Source organism: Aquarana catesbeiana, linkage group LG05 (assembly GCF_042186555.1).
Source record: "Aquarana catesbeiana isolate 2022-GZ linkage group LG05, ASM4218655v1, whole genome shotgun sequence".
Taxonomy (NCBI): domain Eukaryota; kingdom Metazoa; phylum Chordata; class Amphibia; order Anura; family Ranidae; genus Aquarana; species Aquarana catesbeiana.
Window position 1 is genome coordinate 310,238,773 of NC_133328.1, and position 15,433 is coordinate 310,254,205.

The window sequence follows — 15,433 nt, forward strand, 5'->3', positions numbered from 1 at the left end:
AGCTTTTCATCGTCTATTCCGATCGTGTGTATGCCTCATCTGACTTTTTTTTTTTGAAAATTCTGACGGACCTAGAAATGGAACATGTTCTAAACATTTCCGATGGAACCAATTCCTATCGGGAAAACCGCTCGTCTGTTTGCTGTTCCGACGGACCAAAAACGGCGCATGCTCTGAAGCAAGTACGAGACAGAAGCTATTAGCTACTGGCTATTGAACTTCCTTTTACTATTCCCATCGTACGTGTTGTACATCACCGCGTTCTGGGCGGTCGGACTTTGGTGTGACTGTGTGTATGCAAGACCGCTTGGGAGAAACCTTCGACGTTTATTCCGATGGCAAAACCGGTCGTGTGTACGTAACATAACACTTTAAAGTAGGAGTCCATGATAAATTTTGGGTTCAGTTTAAGAAAAAAGTGGTAATTTTTTTTTATATCTTTCTAAATGTACTTTGACCTGGGATTGACATCAGGAATGGTGCAATGCTGTCAAAGGACATCTTTTTGGGTGCACTATGATTTAAGGATGGCATCAGGTACAGTATGGGGCAATGCTGCTGGAAGACATTGCTGTGTTACATCTTTCTTGGTAAACATTGATTTGGGTATGGCTTCAGGGATGGGGCAGTGCTGCTGTGCTGACTGGTGGACATCACTCTGTGCATTTAGTAAATCAACCCCTGTGTTTTATCATTTTTGGCATCTGTTGGCCTGGATATTGTATAAGGGATGACAATTCTGAAGTTTTTAACTATGATGATTCCCACTAAAGTATTAGACATTTTGCGTTTGATGTTGTATTACTGTCAGGAAAGGCTTGCTGGGAGCAATAGTTCTACACAAACGGGTGCCTATGCGCATGCGTGAGCACGCACGGGAGCGCAAACCCTGGCGCCAGGTGGGCTATTTAAACTCAGCCTTTACACTGAAGCTCTGCTATCTACAATGTTTCTTGTAAATTACTTGCCTATCTGATCTGTTCCTGTGATTACCCGGCTTGCTCTGTGACTACCTCTGCTATCCGCCTGCATCTGACCCCGGCCTGTCCACGACCTTCCCTGCCTGCCTGTTACTGACCCGGCTTGTCCAGTGACTCTGCTCGTGTCTCCTGCATCTGTTCCAGTACTGTCTGTCTGTGTATGACCCGGCCTGCCTGGCCTTCCTGTGTTCCAGTCCCTGGAACCACCTCTCTGTATCCTGTGATTGTCTTCCTGATACAAGCCTGTTCCAGTCTTCAGCCAAGTCTGCTGTCTCCAGTCTGCTGACCCCCAGCTACAGCATCATCCGGAACTCCAGACCTACCTTCCAGCTGTTGATCCTGCCAGGCACTCGTGCTACCTTGTACTCCCATACCTCCTGTTCACTCTATCAGGGGCGCGAGTCAGGGGCATAAGAGAGGCCTTCCTCTGCATATCGTTCTCATCTACTAGGTACGTGACAGTATCAGACAGCCATGTCTGAGCCCAAGCAGGGAATATCTCTAATGGATGAACTTTGTTTACATCAAGCAGGCCTGACACAGGCTGTCAAGAACCTACGGGAGGGCTATACCCATTTGGAGGGACATGTTCAAGCACTTTCATCTCCTGCTTCAACCAAGGAGTCTTCACAGCCAGCGCACCTACTCCACCTGCAGTAGTGATGCTACCCCCCTGAACTTTGTATACCCAAACCTGAAAGGTTATTGGCAGAACGCAGCAAATTCAGGGCCTTTCGTAACTCCTGTGAACTTTATTTTGATCTGCAGCCACCCACCTTCTCCTTAGAGGCTACCAAAATTAGCTTTGTGATTTCCCTGCTACAGAATGAGCCTCAGTCTTGGGCACACCACCTTCTTGAACAAAAGGCAGCAGAACTGACTAACCTGACCACATTCTTCGATGCCATGGCTCAATTTTATGAAGATCCCCAGATATCTGCAACTGCGGAAGCCGCACTTCATATGTTACAGCAAGGTTGCAGAGCAGCAGAGGACTATGTTGCAGAATTTAGACGTTGGAGTGCTGACACCAACTGGAATGATGCTGTTCTCCCCTACCAGTTTCATATGAGACTGTCAAACCCACTAAAAGACAAACTAGCTCGGGTTGGGGTGCCCCAAACTCTAGATGCACTCATTAACCTGGCTATATAGATCGACCGATGTCTGAGATAACGCAGATCTGAAAAAGCCATGGGTCAACCTCATCCTACCTGGATGTTGCCAAGAGTTCCCAGCTTCTCCAATACGGTTCCACCAGTGAAGTCAACTCCCGCTCCTGACACATCTGAACCTATGCAGTTTGGCATGCTACGTCCCTTACTCACGGGGGAGGAATGCCAACGAAGTTGTCTGAACAACCTGTTCATGTACTGTGGGGAACCTTGGCACTATGTGAGAACCTGTCCCGCCAAGCTCTGTAAGTGCCTCTCAATTTTTGCTGACCACACTCTTGCTGTAAACAACACTTCTTCTCACTTTGCTCTCCCTGTTCTGTTGCAGCTCCCAGGAAGGAACATCCAAGTATCCACTATCATTGATTCAGGAGCATGTAGCTGCTTCTACCTTCGCAGCTAAACATTTGATCCCTTTATTTCCCAAGGCTCAAGGACTTTTAGTACATCTAGCCGATGGGTCTGCCATCAAGTTGTGTCCTGTCATACAGGAGATGATCCCTCTACCAGCCACCATTGCCAATCTCAACTGAGAACTGTTATGTCTAGATCACAGCACCACTGTTCTCAGTCATTCTTGGCATTAGCTGGCTACAGGCCCACAACCCTCACATCAATTGGGCCACCAGAGAAGTTACCTTCTCTTCTCCTTACGGTCATCAACACTGCCTTCAAGAAGTTGCCAATAACTCTGCCTCCTTGATGTGTCTGGACTCTGAAGTTCACCAATCAGTCCCAGTGGCGTACCATGACTTCTTGGACATCTTCAGTAAAAAGGGTGCAGAGATTTTTCCTCTCCACTGGGTCTATGACTGTCCTATTGAACTCCTTCCAAGGGCCAAGGTGCCTTTTAGAAGAATTTTCCCTCTAACAGAACTAGAGCTGGGTACACTAAAAGAGTACATTGATGACAATCTGAAGAAGGGGTTCATCCGCCCATCCACATCTCCGGCAGGAGCTGGCATCTTCTTCGTGGAAAAGAAAGACCACACTCTATGGCAGGGGTCTCAAACTGGCGGCCCTCCAGCTTTTGCAAAACTACAAGTCCCATGAGGCATTGCAAGGCTGACAGTTACAAGCATGACTCCCACAGGCAGAGGAATGATGGGACTTGTAGTTTCACAACAGCTGGAGGGCCACCAGTTTGAGACCCCTGCTCTACGCCTTTGTATTAATTATCGCGAACTTAACAAAATCACCATCAAGAATCACTATCCTCTCCCTTCAGTACCTGAATTATTCCAGAGACTTGGGGCTGCAGTCATCTTCACAAAACTTGACCTTCGGGGGCCTATAACTTAGTGCTCACCAGGGAGAGTGACAAATAGAAGACAGCTTTTCACACCCGATTCGGACATTTTGAATACCTGGTGATGCCATTCGGACTATATAATGCTCCTGCCACCTTCCAACACTTTATCAATGATATTTTCCGAGTCTACCTAGACCTGTTTGTCATTGTCTACTTGGATGACATTCTGATCTTCTCCACCTCCACTGACAGTCATCGCAAACATGTCAAGTGTGTGTTGGGTTGGCTCCGGCAGCACGGCCTATACGCCAAACCCGAAAAATGCGAATTTGAACAGCAAAGTATGCAATTTCTGGGACTGGAAATCTCAATCGAAGGCATTAAGTGGGATCCCGAAAAAGATTTCCGCTATCTTAGAATGGCCAGTCCCTGCGGACAAGAAGGGGATTCAACCTTCGTTGGATTTGCAAACTTTTATCTGGAGTTCATTAAAGGGTTCTTAGCCATCATCTCCCCCATTATGCAGTTGACCAAGCAGGGAATCCAGTTCCACTGGACTCCTAAAGCTCAAGTTGCCTTTGATGCCCTCAAAAGACTGTTCACCTCTGCTTCTGTGTTAAAACACCCTGACTCTACCTTACCATTTGTTCTGGAAGTTGATGCTTCTGAAGTTACCGTTGGTGCAGTGCTTTCTCAACAACAGGGATCCAAGGCTCTTCTATTCCCCATTGCCTTCTTCTCCTGTAAGCTATCTGTCTCTGAGAGGAACTATGACATTGGGGACCGAGAAGTGTTGGCGTTTTTAGCCGCATTGGAGGAGTGGCAATATCTGTTGGAAGGGGCAGCTCACCCGATTCTGATTTGTACTGACCATAAGAATCTGTAATACTTAAGAACTGTAAAAAGATTAAGGCCACGTCAAGCCAGGTGGGCATTATTCTTTTCCAGATTCTCCTTCCATGCCACCTACCGGCCCGGCTCGAAGAACACGAAACCAGACGCCTTGTCTCGCATGTTCAACGACTCTAAAACAATTGCATCCCCGGATACTATTCTGCCCGCAGAAAATTTTCATTCAATACAGGAAGATCTACTATCCCTGGGTCAAACAGGCTTCTGTTGAAGTTCCTCCTCCCCCTGAAGCAAGGTTGCTGGCAAAAGATGGCCTGTTTTGGCACGATGACAAAATCTTCATACTTGAACTCTGTCATGACCATGTGTTAGGTGGGCACTTTAGTGCGTCCAAGACATCTGATCTGGTACAATGCACATTCTGGTGGCCTCAAGTAACAAAAGACTGTAGGAAATATGTGGAATCTTGCACCCAGGGCCGCTGATAAGCCAGTACAACTGGCCCTGTTGTACTGGGCCCGGCCAGCAGGGGGGCCCGAGCAATCTGAACAGAGTTTAGAATTAAAAAAACAAAAACAAAGTCTGACTGCACAGGGCTGACCGAGGGAGGAGGAGAGCGTCACCCCAGGAGCATGGACATCACCACTGCTCAGATAAGACACCCCTCAGGTCTATGGATAAGAGAGGAGCGGACTTGTGTTCCTCTCAGCACCCGAGCCTCCCTCCCCCCTCCTCGAGAAGGACAGAGCAGGCAGGACAACACATACCGGAGCTCTCCTCAAGGCAAGATAACAGGTGATAGATTGCATTCTTCTCCTGTGAGTCACCATTGTTCTGCCACTCTGTACAAATGTGTGCTGTAGACTTGCACTGTACCTCAGCAGGACAGGTCTGGTGAAAGTGAAAGAAAAATTCCTGAATATGTTAGGAATATAATGGGGCTTTTCAGGTACTACACTCAGATGCATTTCACAAAATCATACTTTTTAATATATGTGTATGTTATATATATTTTTGTAACACCTGAAAAGTCCCAGTATATTCCTAATATATTCATAAAGTTGAGCATTAACAGCAAAGAAAGTGTATACACATATATATATATATATATATATATATATATATATATATATATATATATATATATATATATATATATATATATATATATATTACAGCCCATCTCCAAGAAATTAAATAAAGTCTCAACGGTTCGTGGGATTTGCAAACTTTTATCTGGAGTTCATTAAAGGGTTCTTAGCCATCATCTCCCCCATTATGCAGTTGACCAAGCAGGGAATCCGGTTCCACTGGACTCCTAAAGCTCAAGTTGCCTTTGATGCCCTCAAAAGACTGTTCACCTCTGCTTCTGTGTTAACAACAACAGGGATCCAAGGTTCTTCTATTCCCCATTGCCTTCTTCTCCTGAAGCTATCTGTCGCTGAGAGGAACTATGACATTGGGGACCGAGAACTGTTGGCGTTTTTAGCCGCATTGGAGGAGCGGCAATATCTGTTGGAAGGGGCAGCTCACCCGATTCTGATTTATACTGACCATAAGAATCTGTAATACTTAAGAACTGTAAAAAGATTAAGGCCACGTCAAGCCAGGTGGGCATTATTGTTTTCCAGATTCTCCTTCCATGCCACCTACCGGCTCGGCTGGAAGAACACGAAACCAGACGCCTTGTCTCGCATGTTCAACGACTCTAAAACAAATGCATCCCCATATACTATTCTGCCCGCAGAAAATTTTCTTTCAATACAGGAAGATCTACTATCCCTGGGTCAAACAGGCTTCTGCTGAAGTTCCTCCTCCCCCTGACTCCTACCACCTTTGATCACTTCAAATCACTGAAGTGGTCATTGTGGTTAGAGTGTTCCTTTAATATCTCTCAGAGAAAGTAAACCTCTGTATACTGATTCCATTTAATTTGATCATCCTCTAGTTGTGTTAAATTGGTGTGGGGGGGTGCTATCTGTATACCCTAGCCTCTCTGTATACCCTAGCCTCTCTGTATACTCTAGCCTGTCTATATACTCTAGCCTGTCTATATTCCCTAGCCTCTCGGTATACCCTAGCCTCTCGGTATAGGGGCGGGGCCAGGGATGGAGCTGATGGAGGGACCAGGGGCAGGACCAGGGGTGGAGCTAAAGGGGGCCCCCGTCAGGTAGGCTGTACGTGGCCCCATGATTTCTATCAGCAGCCCTGCTTGCACCACCTGTATCCAAAGCAAGAATAATAGAACTAAGGCCCGGGACTTGCTTAAACCATAACCCATTCCAGATAGGCCTTGGAAACTGATATCCACCTACTTCATTGTAGAACTTCCCCCTGCAGAGGGTCATACCACCATCTTCATGGTGGTGGACTGGCTGTCCAAGATGGCACACTTTATTACAATGAAAGGAACACCTGCAGCCCCTGAAACAGCGCAAGTCTTCTTTAGGGAAATTGTTAAACTTCATGGAGTGCCGGCTAACATCATCTCAGATAAGGGAGTACAGTTCACCTCCAGGTTCCTTGAAAGCATTATGCGAGTCCCTGGGCATCAAATTATCATTTTCCTCAGCCTACCACCCACAGACAAATGGGCAGACAGAGAGGACCAACCAGACCCTCGAACAGTACCTACGTTGTTTTTCCTCTTTTTTTCAAGACCACTGGATCTCCCTGCTGCCGTTAGCTGAGTTTGCTTACAACAAATCTACCCACTCCACCATAAAACAAACTCCTTTCTTTGCCAACTATGGGTACCACCCATCATTCCTGCCTAATTCCATTCTGGAATGTTCAGTGTCAGGTGTTCTCAAGACTGTAAACTTCTTCAGGACCGATAACAAGTTACTACAAGAAACAATGACTAAAGCACAGGAACTCAACAAAGAGACCTTTGACAAGAAAAGACAGGGAGAATTGATTCTGGAACCTGGAGAACAGGTATGGCTGTGCACAGTAAACCTAAGGCTGGCATGCCCTTCAAGAAAGTTGGGTCCAAGGTTTGTGGGCCCTTTTCCAGTAAAAAGAAGGATCAATGAGGTGGCCTACGAGCTGGAACTGCTGGATTCATTTTGGGTACACCCCGTTTTTCATGTCTCTTATGTCTATTAAAACCTGCTGTTTCCAACTCTTTCCCAGGACGAGCTATGGGTCCTCCTGAACCTGTAGTGATCAATGGGGAAGAGGAATTTGAAGTGTAAGCATTCATGGATTGTTGAAGAAGAAACAACCAAGTTCAATTCCTCATCAAATGGAAGGGGTATGGACCAGAAGAGAATTTGTGAGAGCCTGAAGGTAATATCCATGCCAAGAGACTGATCCAATCCTTCAGAAGGTCCCACCCTGAGAAATTGGCTCGGTTGGGCATCCAGAGGCTGCCCCTTGGGGGGGCAATGTCAGGAAAGGCTTGCTGGGAGCAATAGTTCTACAAAAACTGGTGCGCGATTGCCCATGCACATGTGCTCTGCTGTCTGATCTACAGTGTTCCCTGTGAGTTACTTGCCTATCTGATCTGTTCCTGTGATTACCCGACTTGCCCTGTGACTACCTCTGCTATCTGCCTGCATCTGACCCCGGCCTGTCCATGACCTTGCACCTGCCTTATCCTCTGGTCCATCCATGCCTGCCTGTTATTGACCCGGCTTGTCCAGTGACTCTGCTCTTGTCTCCTGCATTTGTTCCAGTACTGTCTGTCTGTGTATGAGCCAGCCTGCCTGACCTTCCTCTGTTCCAGTCCCTGGAACCAGCCCTCTGTATCCTGTGAGTGTCTTCCTGATACAAGCCTGTTTCAGTCTTCAGCCAAGTCTACTGTCTCCAGTCTGCTGACCCCCAGCTACTGCATCATCCAGAACTTCAGACCTACCTTCAAGCTGTTGATCCTGCCAGGCATTCGTGCTACCTTGTACTCTCGAGCCTCCTGTTCACTCTATCAGGGGTCGCAAGTCAGGGGCGTAAGAGAGGCCTTCCTCTGCATATCAGGCTCATCTACTAGGTACATGACAATTACCTTGGAAAAAGGTAAATAACTAACATAAAACACTAGAAAAACATTTAAAAGAATTGAACATTGGTCAATTGAACACGCAACATTGCAAATAGTGGTTATTTAATTATTTTGCAGCCAGAAGGTGCTGCTCCATGTTTCTTGCTATTTTGTATCTATGCTTGCATTATCTGTGCGTTGCTCCCAATAACATTTTAACTGTGCCCCAAGATATAAAATAGTTAGGTTTTTTTTTAAGCAATTAGTCAATCAATATGTCTACTTAACGTGGAGTTCCAGCCTGGGAAAAAAAAAAATCAAAAAGTCAGCAGCTAAAAATATTGTAGCTGCTGACTTTTAATACAAAGACACTTACCTGTCCAGGGGGGCAGCAATGTCAGCACCCCAAGCTGATCTGTCCATAGGCTTTGGGTGCAGGTGCCGGCATTGCAAGTAAGGGAAACCGGAAGTGAAGCCTGAAGGCTTCACAGCCAGTTTCCTACTGCGCATGAGCAAGTTGTGTGGCGCTTTCTGAATGGTCCCATCATCTTCTGGGGATACACAGGTCCCAGAAGGCAGTGGGGGGGAGGAGGAGGGCTGGATGCAATCGCGGAAGTGATGTACCACGCAGTAGCAACATAGGGTGGAGGTCCCGAAGAAAAAGTGCACAAAAGGTACCAAAAAGACATAAAATAAAATCTCCAAAAATGAGGGGGGGTGGGGTGGTGAATTGTTTCAGACTGAGTTGTCTTTTTGCCTGGAACTCCACTTTAAGTCTACTACCGTTCACTTACTAAAGAATGTGGCTGCAAAGTCCTTACAAGTCCTGCATTACCAGCAAATAGAAGTGAGTGACTGGATCCCAAATAAGTTAGTTAAGTTAATTTTTGAGGCTACTTTAGGCTTTTCTGGTTTACTACCTGGCACACACAGCCACCCAGCTCTGCAGCTCCTAGGGCATGGGCTGGTTTTTATTTCAATTGAAGAGGGTGCTGAGGAAAGAAGGAGGTCAGGTAGTCCAACATCTGTCATGTACATTGCTGTATAGCAATTCAGAACATCTTCAGCAGAAGATGATAGGTAGGCTGCAGCCAGGTGGCAGCCATCAATCATTAAGTGACTTGCTGAGGTTGCTGTGCTGTATGTAGCGTTATGCCCTGTACACACGGTCAGATTTTCCGACGTAAAATGTGTGATAGGACCTTGTTGTCGGAAATTCCGACCGTGTGTAGGCTCCATCACACATTTTCCATCTGATTTTCCGACACACAAAGTTTGAGAGCAGGATATAAAATTTTCCGACAACAAAATCCGTTGTCGGAAATTCCGATCGTGTGTACACAAATCCGACGGACAAAGTGCCACGCATGCTCAGAATAAATAAAGAGATGAAAGCTATTGGCCACTGCCCCATTTATAGTCCTGACGTACGTGTTTTACGTCACCGCGTTTAGAACGATCGGATTTTCCCACAACTTTGTGTGACCGTGTGTATGCAAGACAAGTTTGAGCCAACATCCGTCGGAAAAAATCCTAGGATTTTGTTGTCGGAATGTCCGATCGATGTCCGACTGTGTGTACGGGGCATTGGTGTCATTAACTAGTTTATTGAAAATTATTCATTCTGATTTTACATCTTTCAATTTATGAGTGTTGTTCAAACAGTATTTAATTTTTCTAATCTGCAGATAATGTAGCATATTCTGTGACCTGAAGAGTGTGATCCCTCGCACTACCAAGTGAATAAACAATTTAAAAAATAATAAATGAAACTGCTACTAGACCTATAGTGTACACATTTCACATAAATGAATAGAGTAGTGAAATGATCAGCGCAATTTCTTAATGGTAAATATGAATGACTATAAATAAAGCATAAAATAACAGTGATGTGCTAAATGTCTCAAACAGTAAGTGCAAAATAGTGAAGCTACAGTCCAAAAGGTTCTTCCAAGTATCTATGAGACGGTCCTTCAATTAAATTTTCGTCCAAACAGTGTTCCTGTGACTTCACACAATTGCTTAATGCTCAAGATAATATAGACAAGCCTTGCGAGCCACAGAAGGGTTAATGCCTTAAAATAAATCCTGAATGAAAGCCAGCTGCAAACACTAATCACGTTTCATAATCGTGTAAGTGGTGTTGAAAAATACAAATGTGTCTGCGCTAGATTAAAATAATACTACATAGGTAACTACAAAAAGTGCTACGTGCCACAATAATTCAAAAAACAAAATCAAATGTGTCGATGCTGACCAATAAATAATCAGAATTAGCTCTTAGTGCTTTGTACATGTAACTCTCACAAAGTGCAATGTGCAATATTAATTAAAATCAAAAACACAATCTGAGTGCCAAACAGGGAATGAAAATGCAACCATTCCTTATAAAAGTCCTTATAGTTCAAAAAATATATATCAAAAAATATATAAGTATAAAGTGCTCAAAAATGGGTCCATAATTAGTGAAGTCCATCCATCCTGTTCATCCAACAAGTGTATCACCATAAAGCATGCCTTAGTGTTCTCCAGTGACCCCAAAAGAGCATGCGCTCACCTTAAAGTGTGTGACACAGTAATTAAACTCTGTCAAAACACGCCTTGGAGCCACTCCTGTGCTCAATGGAATCAACTGTGCAGGTCTCCAATGTTCTCAAAAAACGTCATGATATCATATGTAAGAGAAAAGAAACTCCATAGTGCAACATTGTAACATAATAAAGGATCTTTATTTAAAACAAAAACTCCTATACATCCTATACAGGTATTGACATAAACAAGCTGATCGTGAAGTATAGCGTGCAGTGCGGTGTGTGCATCAATCTCTCTCTCTCTCTCTGCTGACAGCTCCGTCCTGGCCCCTCCCCTACGCGTGTTCGGCACAGGGATCACGTGCCTTCATCAGGGGGATTGCCTGCATCAGTGCCTGATGAAGGCACATGATCCCTGTGCCGAACACGTGTAGGGGAGGGGCCAGGATGGAGCTGTCAGCAGAGAGAGAGAGAGAGATTGATGCACACACCGCACTGCACGCTATACTTCACGATCGGCTTGTTTATGTCAATACCTGTATAGGATGGTGCACTCACGCACCCACAGCATGTGAGTACCCCTAAGAGGGGAGTTTTTGTTTTAAATAAAGATCCTTTATTATGTTACAATGTTGCACTATGGAGTTTCTTTTCTCTTACATATGATATCATGACGTTTTTTGAGAACATTGGAGACCTGCACAGTTGATTCCATTGAGCACAGGAGTGGCTCCAAGGCGTGTTTTGACAGAGTTTAATTACTGTGTCACACACTTTAAGGTGAGCGCATGCTCTTTTGGGGTCACTGGAGAACACTAAGGCGTGCTTTATGGTGATACACTTGTTGGATGAACAGGATGGATGGACTTCACTAATTATGGACACATTTTTGAGCACTTTATACTATACACTATTTTTTGATATATATTTTTTGAACTATAAGGACTTTTATAAGGAATGGTTGCATTTTCATTCCCTGTTTGGCACTCAGATTGTGTTTTTGATTTTAATTAATATTGCACATTGCACTTTGTGAGAGTTACATGTACAAAGCACTAAGAGCTAATTCTGGTTATTTATTGGTCAGCATCGACACATTTGATTTTGTTTTTTGAATTATTGTGGCACGTAGCACTTTTTGTAGTCACCTATGTAGTATTATTTTAATCTAGCGCAGACACATTTGTATTTTTCAATTGCTTAATGCTCACAGAACTCTCACCTCTGTGAAATGGTGAATCAGCCTTATGGGTATCTATGGTGATGGCGGGCTAACATTTCCAGGCTCCCAGCTACTAGGTCTCGCTCAAGGTTCCGGTTACCATGTGAGAATACAATAAATGCCTCCCATAGTGTAAAACGTTTAAACAACTAAAGATTTATTAAGACCAGCCTCGTTTTGGATTTTAGGTGTTTACATGTTTAAAACAGGTTTTTCTGCTAGAAAATTACTTAGAACCCCCAAACATTATATATGGTTTTTCTTCTAACACTCTAGAGAATACAATGGCGGTCATTGCAATACTTTTTTTTGCACCGTATTTGCGCAGCGGTCTTATAAGCGCACTTTTTTTGGAAAAAATTCACTTTTTTGAATAAAAAAATAAATCAACAGTAAAGTTTTCCCAATTTTTTTTTTATATTGTGAAATATAATGTTACACCAAGTAAACTGATACCCAACATGTCATGCTTGAAAATTGTGCCCGCTCGTGGAATAGCATCAAACTTTTACCCTCAAAAATCTCCATAGGCGACGTTTAAAAAATTCTACAGGTTGCATATTTTGCGCTACAGAGGAGGTCTAGGGCTAGAATTATTGCTCTTGCTCTACCGGTCGCGGCGATACCTCACATGTGTGGTTTGACCACCGTTTTCATATGCGGGCGCTACTCGCGTATGCATTCGCTTCTGCACGCCAGCTCGTCGGGACAGGGGGGTTTTAAAAATTTTTTTTTTTATTTTTATTATTTATTTTACAATATTTTATTTATTTTTACACTGTTTAAAAAAAAAAAAAATTATGTCACTTTTATTTCTATTACAAGGAATGTAAACATCCCTTGTAATAGAAAAAAGCATGGCAGGACCTCTTAAATATGAGATCTGGGGTCAAAAAGACCTCAGATCTCATATTTACACTAAAATGCAATAAAAAAAAAAAGTCATTTAGAAAAATGACATTTGAAAAAATATGCCTTTAAGAGGCGTGGACGGAAGTGACGTTTTGACGTCGCTTCCGCCCAGCAGTGTCATGGAGACGAGTGAGCGCCATCTTGGCCTCACTCGTCTCCAGACACACAATGGCACAGGACGCGATCGCCTCCGCTGCTACCGACGGCTCCGGTAAGCGGCGGAGGGCACCGGATTGAGGCGGGAGGGGGGGCCCCTCTCCCGCCACCGATAAAAGTGATCTCGCTGCGAATCCGCCGCAGGGACCACTTTTATCTGAAAGCCGGCCGCCGCACGAAAACGGGGATACCGGGGTTATGGCAGCTAGCTGCTGCCATAACAACGATATACCCCTTCAAACTTAGGACGTACATCGTCGTGCGGCGGTCGGGAAGTGGTTAAAAAGCCAAATGGAATCTTACATAGATAAGAGTTTTAAACTCTATCTATGTAAGATTCCATTTGGCTTTTTAATAAATCTTTAGTGTTCACTATTTCACAGTGGTAAGAGTTCTGTGTGCATTAAGCTATTGTTTGAAGTCATGGGAACACTGTTTGCACAACAATTTAATTTGAAGGACTGTCTCATAGATACCTGGATGAACCTTTTGGACTGTAGCTTCACCATTTTAGCCCTTACTGTCTGTGACATTTAGCACGTCACTGTTATTTGATACTTTATATAATCATCCATATTTACCATTAAGAAATTGTGCTCATTTCACTACTATATTCTGTGACCTCTGTTACATAATGGGTTTATGTGAAATCTCCATTAACAGTTGTAAATAATATTGCAATTAGAAATACATTTCAGTTAGAAGGAAATATATTTAAAGTATTGAGTGTTGTGTTGGTGTTACGGTAATTAGTTCAACTTCAAAGGTTGGCCTTTTGTTTTCCCTGATCACATCTCACCTGGGTAGTAAACAACAGCCTTCTTTGACTCATCCGATCAGGCTGTGCCCAATATACATTTACTAGGTACAGTGACCAATTAGGGAGAATTATATTAGCCACAGTACAGAAAGGAGGGGGAGGGGGGATATGATGCTTTGTGACCAAGCTAAGTCTCTCTTTGGTGTGGGAACAGACAGCAGTCACCATGGGCTGACCTGAAGTTAGCAGGTAATCTAATTGCTATACTTGCATCTTATATTGTATGGTAAATATGGTTGCCATGGGTAATTTGTAAATATCATGTAAGCCAGGGGACCTACACTGTACATTGTGTTGTAAATACTGTCTGGTGTGTAATTTGTACATATTATGTAACCCTATCAATAAATATGTATATGTCCATACTACTACAATGATTGAGGTGTATGCACATATTCACAGAAACTAGGCAACACCTCTATTCTTAGAAATTGTTTCTTTAAAGCAAACATTTTAATAATGTTAATATAAATAGGTTTATTTTAAAGTAACCCTGTCAGGCTCTAAAAAAATCCATCTAAAATTTTTGTACAATAGTGGACTTGAGATCAGTCAGGAGATTAGTGTCAATGTTCTTAGCAGGATTTTTTTTGGACATATTTCACAAATAATTTCTTTTAAACTTTTGTGAAATATAATGTATGTTTTTTTGGAGATGTTTGGAGATGTCAGGACTGTATTTGAGGCGCCCTATATGTAGAAAGTGTACCACCACTAATGCACACAGTAAGATGATGATTTTGGTTTCTAGTTATCAAAGATTTAATGGGCATTAGGTGAAAATTAATCTCAAAAGATTTATTTAAAGACTGAATTGGGATTTAACTATCAGTGTTGGCAAATATTTACTAAATTCGTTATACAGGCAGTTGATGGTTGAATTTACTATTTAATATTTACTATTCCAGAGACCCAGCTGTAAGGAATAGCTGCATAATTGCCAGCCTTTAAATGGTAGTATTTGTTTTGGCGCATTTGTTATGCTCCCTTACAATGCCCCCAACCAACATTATACACATCATCAAGTATAAAGCTGCATGGCATATCTAAATACATCAAACCTTAATTGTATAATATACTTTTATGACAATATCTAATGAACCATTTGCTTAAAATTGTAGAATGGCAAACAACATACATACATACACACAACATATGTGCAACATTTTCTCTGCACACAATTGTTAGCTAAAAGACTGAATGTAGTAGAAAAATTATATATATATTTTTTTTGTAGGCACAGATCACCACGTAATATAATGAACAACCCTTTATTTTAATACTGTAATGGGCAGCTATGCATTATAAAAGTGGTGGATCATTGATATAAACACATTGTCATTATTGTAATATCTTAGGTTTTTAAGCCTGGGTTTCATACATGTGTGGTGTGAATTGAAGCTCAGGTTTCACTGGGAAGATAAAAATCAGTTGTTCGGAGGTTCCTCTGCGTTTTAGCTGTGGATCAGTGAGCAGGGAGAGGGGGGGAGAGGGGGAGGTGTAGCGAGGAGGAGAAAATTCATGTTCAGAACGCAATGCATCTGCGAATCA